The following is a 7,500-nucleotide window of genomic DNA, read 5'->3' on the forward strand; positions in this document are numbered from 1 at the left end:
CGCAGAGCCCCCTTTTCGTTTTCTGTCAAAATACCCTCCTCGTCCTCGTGCATGCTGCCGTCGCTGTCGGAATCGCCACCGTCTTCGCTTTCGATACTGGCAACTGGGATCGACTTGGCTTGTTCAGCAGCCCACACGAGGCAGTCTATAGCGTGCCTTTTCAACCATTCTGCCGCTTTCTTCTTGGGATTTGGCAGGTTCTTAAACTGATATGTTCGGAGCCGCCTATCCATGGCCGGTTGATGCAAGGGACCGAAGTCCAGTTTGCGCTGAGCTGTGATCAACATGGGACATTTGTTGATGAAGGCTCGGGCGGTTTGATATTTTACATCGTGGGCGGTGTATCCTCCTTGCGTGAGAACCTTCCAGTCGGCTATATCCAAGCAACTCTCGTCTGCTTCATCGATGAAGATCACCTCGGTAAACGGAGTGATCATGGCCTTGTTGAAGGCGCGCTGTTTGGTGACGGTTGCGATGTTTCCGTGGTGGATGAGTCCTTGGATTGGGAAGAACAGGCTCGTCTTTCCACTGTTGGCGTCGCCTACCAAGCAAGGTACTTTGTCCTTGTGTCGCTTCTTCCTGTAGTCTAATAGTTTCACGAAATCTTCACAGAAAAAGGCAACCTCGTGCGTAGGCAAGCTGTTCTCCAGAATCTCTCGGAAATACTTCGGGTTGGCAGCCTTCAGGGGATCGTACGGGCAAAAAGCTCTGGGCGACACCTTGCCTATTTGTCCTTCATCAATGGCGTGTTCAACGAAAGCACGTTTCTCCAGAGACCAACAGAAACTGCCTTTGACTTCAATCAGGTCATAGTCGATCACCAGCGGCTGAAAAAGTTCACAGGATGGGTCTGATAGCAGGTCAATAACTTTTCTCATGTGTCGGACGAGTCTGGATTTGAATTGTTCGTTCGTTGCCAAAGTGTTGATGAAAGATCTTGCTTCGCATTTGAAGGAATAGGTGTACTTCGACCTTGGGTCCCTTTTATAGACTTTGCCTCGGTAACTCGCGTAGTCTAGCCTCTTCATGGCAATTGTGACGTCGTTTATCAGGATTGTGAGCTTGTCCGAAAGTCGCGTTTCTTCAGACTCAGAAGTCAAAGCTGCTGCATCGGGGACATGAAACCCAAACTTGTCAATCTGTAATTTCGCCTCAATCATCTTGTCTAGTGCTTTACTCAAAGTCAGCTGAAACCTTGTATTGACTAAAGTGACGCGCACGACGTTCTCTCCTCCACCACTTTCTAACTCTTGGGTGGACGGGGGGGATGGACCAAGAAAATTGCGGAATTCTTTTATGTAGCTGTACTGATAGCTGGCCGCGACGAGTTCTTGCATAAATGGATTCTTGTGGTCTTTGAGGACTTTATACAGCTCGTTAATGGCCGGGCATTCTCTTCCATCTTGAAACTGGACCTATAACATTGAAAGTTAGGAAAGTAGACTTCCGTCAAAGAGCTATTTATCATTATAGGTACACCTTAAAACTTCTTGGCAGTCACATTTGACAATAAGTCCTTTTTTGAAGACCACTCATTCCCCACTTTCTTTTTCTTTTAGTGTTGTTGTTGTTGTTGTTGTTGTTGTTTTTCTTCATAGAGGTATACGTAGAACTGAAGTCTGAGACGATTAAAAAAAGCTTGTGAATGCAGAGTTCGCACTGTTACTGCACATGGCCTTCATGCTTTCCAGCAAAAATATTGCAGAACACGTTTTTTGTGAATCAGCAAAACTCAGAACAGTAAACTTTAATCTGGTTGGAGATAGCTTGCGTGATAACTCAATATTGCAACCGTGAAACCACTTACATATAGAAGGAATGATCAAGCTCTCATCTTGCTTTTCAATTGTACCAAGAAAATTGCTCGGTCCTCTGACCTTTTGTACTTTTGCTCTCGTTTCCCATTTATTCAAAATGTCTTACGATTTGCTATGAGCCTCCAACTCAAGTAATAAATTGATTGATGGATTGATTGTCGGAGTGCACAAAATTCCTTGGATCAAAACTTTTGATATAACGCTCGAGACGGTAAGACAAATTTCAGGTAAAACAACGTCTGCTGTCAAATTGCAAACCATGCCTGCTTAACAGAGCATCCTAAAGGATAATTATATTTTGTAATACCTGACTTGCTTTGACACTAATTCCACATTCCAGTAATGCCCTATGAACGACTAGTGGGTTTGCAGGGGCACCGTTCGGCGTTGTCAATGCTAACCAATAGGAGATCGCTGGCCAAAGCGATTTGTTAACAAGCGTTGGAGAGCCGTCAAGGTATTGTTCAGATTGTGTACTGGGCACAGAATCATATTCTTCGTTCTCGTCGTCGCTGTCACAATTTTCGTCTTCTTTTATATTACCCTTTCTTTCTTGTGTGCCGATAGCACTGAAAAAGAAAGTTGCATTGGGTATACCTGAAAGAAGAAAATACAGGTTTAAAAGACCGGAAAGATGAATGTTGGGAGAAAAATATGAACACAAACCAACCTGAAATGGCTTCGTCACACGAATCCCTCTTACTGCAAATACACCTCCAGGATTTCGAGAGGTCTTTTTCTTTCACGTTCCACACACACTTTGCACTTATAACACTACATTGTCCGGACACGACGGGACTTATGTACCCCAAAACTGCTCCTCGAATTGCCTCGCTGTTCAACTGTTTGCTTGGTTGTTTTGCTCGGTGCATCCTTGATCATCACGAGACGAATAAAATGAGAGCCAAAGTTGCCCTTTAAATAGTCATCAGCACTTGTGAGATCGACAAGCATAAATCTGATCAAATAAAAGACATTTAAACCCCCTGAAGAATTGCTCTTTGTCAATTTTTGCTTCACACGAAAAGGTCTGTCTCTGAGAATCGATTGCCTCATTAGAGGTACTGTTTCAAATACAATGTGATGCACACTATCGGGAGAAATTTTCATGTTCGTGTTATATGCCCGCGCTCAGCGTTTCATCCCTTTCGGGGTTCTCTTTCACATGCTCATAACAGCCTACACCCGCGGGCAAATGCTCACTACTGCCGGTATTGATTAGAATTGAGATGCCCGTGCAGTGTGAAAGCTATTTGAAATACAATGCGACATTTTCATGACACTTTCGGCTGAATCCAAACGACCGTGTAATGATATTCATTCAAACCAAAAACAATTGGTTCCATTCCCAGTTGGGTAAAAAAAATTAAACAGTGATTAGCCGGTTTGCCACGAAATGAATACAATGAATACAACTAACAAGGGGTCAAGTGATTAACAACCAACAGGCTCATTATTATAACGCACACACGCTAATGTGAGACATTGCCGTGGAGGTAGTGGAATTTGCATTTTTCTCCTGAACGGGCCAAGTCTATATGTGTTTTGCCATATAAGAGACGAAAAGATAAGAAAAATAGTCAAATATTCATATCCCCGTCAAATCCGTGAAATCCGTCTTTTTCCTTCTCAAATAAGTATGCACTTTGCATGATGTATTGCATCCCGAAAATCAGTGCCACTGCAAGTGTCTACCCTTGAATCAATCCTAAACTGGAAAACGGAAAAGACAGATTTCACGAGGATATGAATATTTAAACATTCTGCTTATCTTTACTGCTGTAAGTACTATCACTATTGTTATAATACATACTATATATTATACTTACAGTTGTAAGGAGAAGTAAAAAGAATTAAATATTCATATCCCCGTCAAATCCGTGAAATCCGTCTTTTTCCTTCTCAAATAAGTATGCACTTTGCATGATGTATTACATCCCGAAAATCAGTGACACTGCAAGTGTCCGCCCTTGAATTAATCCTAAACTGGAAGACGGGAAAGACGGATTTCACGGGGATATGAATATTTAAACAGTCTACTTCTCTTTACTACTGTAAGTACTATCACTTTTCTTATTATAATACATACTATATATTATACTTACAGTTGTAAGGAGAAGTAAAAAGAATTAAATATTCATATCCCCGTCAAATCCGTGAAATCCGTCTTTTTCCTTCTCAAATAAGTATGCACTTTGCATGATGTATTACATCCCGAAAATCAGTGACACTGCAAGTGTCCGCCCTTGAATTAATCCTAAACTGGAAGACGGGAAAGACGGATTTCACGGGGATATGAATATTTAAACAGTCTACTTCTCTTTACTACTGTAAGTACTATCACTTTTCTTATTATAATACATACTATATATTATACTTACAGTTGTAAGGAGAAGTAAAAAGAATTAAATATTCATATCCCCGTCAAATCCGTGAAATCCGTCTTTTTCCTTCTCAAATAAGTATGCACTTTGCATGATGTATTACATCCCGAAAATCAGTGACACTGCAAGTGTCCGCCCTTGAATTAATCCTAAACTGGAAGACGGGAAAGACGGATTTCACGGGGATATGAATATTTAAACAGTCTACTTCTCTTTACTACTGTAAGTACTATCACTTTTCTTATTATAATACATACTATATATTATACTTACAGTTGTAAGGAGAAGTAAAAAGAATTAAATATTCATATCCCCGTCAAATCCGTGAAATCCGTCTTTTTCCTTCTCAAATAAGTATGCACTTTGCATGATGTATTACATCCCGAAAATCAGTGACACTGCAAGTGTCCGCCCTTGAATCAATCCTAAACTGGAAGACGGGAAAGACGGATTTCACGGGGATATGAATATTTAAACAGTCTACTTCTCTTTACTACTGTAAGTATTATCAATATCTTTACAAAACATATTATTATTATTATTATTGTTATTATTATTATTATTATTATTATTATTATTATTATTATTATTATTATCAGTTATGTTCTGTTTAAACTTTCCTTTGAATAGTCCAGTACTTTTCCGTTTGATGGTTATTGTTATTCTTGTTACCATTCTCCGGATATTGACCAGATATTGATGGTTTCCGACTTTTCCGACAAAAAGGTTTTCGGAAGGGTTCGGATTGGCCGGATGTTACGGCTATTCGTCTCGCTCTGTGGTCCCACGTGACACTTGATTATTATCTCAGCTGGGTCGGAAAAGGCCGATATCACGGATTTCCCGGAGATGCTATGAATATTGCATGACATAATTTCTCTCTTCGGCTGTAAGTAGATCATTCACAATCTACTTGCAGTTTTGTCTTGTTTTGCAGAGGTTGTATGATGTGATATCGATTTTGTCTTCGGAAAATTCTCGAGTCCCGGCCATTTCGGTACGTGACACTTGATTATTATCTCAGAAGGGGTCGGAAAAGTCAGATTTCACGGATTTCCCGGAGATGCCATGAATATCTTATCATATAACTTGTCAATTTAACTGTAAGTTGTTTTACATCGTTAGATATTCGTTGCATCTTCGGGAAATCCGATAAATCCGACTTTTCCGACAAAAAGGTTCTCGGGAGGGTTCGGATTGGCCGGATGTTACGGCTATTCGTATCGCTCTGTCGTCCCACGTGACACTTGATTATTATCTCAGCTTGGTCGGAAAAAGCGGATATCACGGATTTCGCGGAGATGCTATGAATATTGCATCACATAACTTCTCTCTTCGGCTATAAATAGATCATTCACAATCTACTTGCAGTTTAGTTTTGTCTTACAGAGCTTATATGATATGATGATATCGATTTTGTTTTCGGAAAGTTCTCGAGTCCCGGCCATTTCGGTCCCGGTCGGAAAACTCTTCGGCCAGGTCGTACCTCATGAATATTTCAATGCAAGATGAGTTGAGCGAGCTGGCCGAAAAGTTCTCGGGAGGGTTCGGATTGGCCGGATCTTACGGATATCCCGGGGACTTTACGATGAATCGCTTCTCTCTTTAACTGCAAGTAAATGGCGAATAAAAATAAGTTGTCTATTTGTCTCTTGTAGGGCCTGCGTTCAAATTCGGTGGCGATCCCAGACAGGGTTGACCACTGTCTCACGAGATTCTCCTTCAACGTGTACCGGGCGAACAAAATGGGAAATGGCGGATTTAACGATTCTTCAAAACACTCAATTGGTCCGTTCAACGCGGACCGAAGTGAAAAGGGAACCAAGAAATAAGGGAAACGATCTCTCACATTTCCCAAATTTCAATTTTGTTTCCTTTTTTGAGTTGAGTGTTGTATTTCGTCTGCAAAATTTCGGCATTCGATTGTGTTCCACAAAGTGATCTTTTAGTCGCTTTTTGGCTTCTTTCTTTTTAACTAGCGATGTTTTTGAGCGCATTTTGTTTTTCAAAGGTGTTCCTTTTCTTGGTTCTGGAACGGTCCCCTCTTGAAAAGCGAGAACAGATTGTTCCTCTTTTTTGTGTTCCTTTTGATGAATTCGGAACGTGCTTTCATACTACTTGGGAACAAAATGGTCCTTCATTGCTAAAAGGGGAACCAATTGTTCCGAGTTCCGAATCCCGAGCGGAACAAATTGGTCCTTAATGGATGATTTGGGAACTATTGTTCCTAAACATGTGTTCCTTTTGATAAAATGGGAACGTGCTTTTATAAAGATAGGGAACAAAATGGTCCTTTATTGTTAAAAAGGGAACCAATTGTTCCGAATTCCTAATCCCAAGCGGAACAAATTGGACCTTAATGGGTGATCTGGGAACTACACCTTTTGCTGCTCATTTACGCAAAAGATACATTCATCTACGTCAACAGTCGAAACTACGTTCATTAGCACTTCCATGAACTTCAATAACGCGAACGAACTTTCAATAACGCTATTTGCATGTGAATTAACATTCAATAGCATCAACGGATGAACAATTGCACCTTTGGACAATCAAAGATAACAAATATCCTTTCAATCGTGCGCAATGGTTAATCATTAACACTAATAGAAAATCAATTGCATAGTGTGACAATGAATGGCGTATTAGAGACATAAAATAATCAATTTGCATGGAGACGCACAATCAATTGCACCTCCATACAATCGTTTATTCGAAATGCGTAAATGAACAGTAAAAGGTGTATAGTTCGAAAACAAAATGTGTTCCTATCTACAACATGGGAACCAATTGTTTCGAGTTCCGAATTCCGAGCGGAACAGATTGGACCTTAATGGATGATTCGAGAAATATTGTTCCTAAAAATGAGTTCCTTTCTATCAGGGGCAAAGATGGCACAGTCGGTTAGTACGCGGCTTTGGTGCAAAGAGGTCCTGAGTTCGATTCCCCGGTTCTCGCATCCTTGTTTCGACTTCTTTCCTTTCCGTGTAGCTAAGTAGCTTTAACTAAATCCCAAAAATGTGTTCCTTTCTATCACATGGGAACCAATTGTTCCCAGTTCCGAATTCCGAGCGGAACAATTTAGTTCTCTAGGTGCGGTTTGGTAACTATTGTTCCTAAAAATGTGTTCGTTTTGATAACATGGGAACATGTTTTTTTTATAAAAATACTGAACAAAATGGTCCTTTAGTGTTAAAGTGGAACCAATTGTTCCGAGTTCCGAATTCCGAACGGAACAGATTGGACCTTAATGAATGATTCGAGAAATATTGTTCCTAAGAATGTGTTCCTTTTTAACA

This window comes from Montipora capricornis, chromosome 11 (genome assembly GCF_036669925.1).
Source record: "Montipora capricornis isolate CH-2021 chromosome 11, ASM3666992v2, whole genome shotgun sequence".
Taxonomy (NCBI): Eukaryota; Metazoa; Cnidaria; class Anthozoa; order Scleractinia; family Acroporidae; genus Montipora; species Montipora capricornis.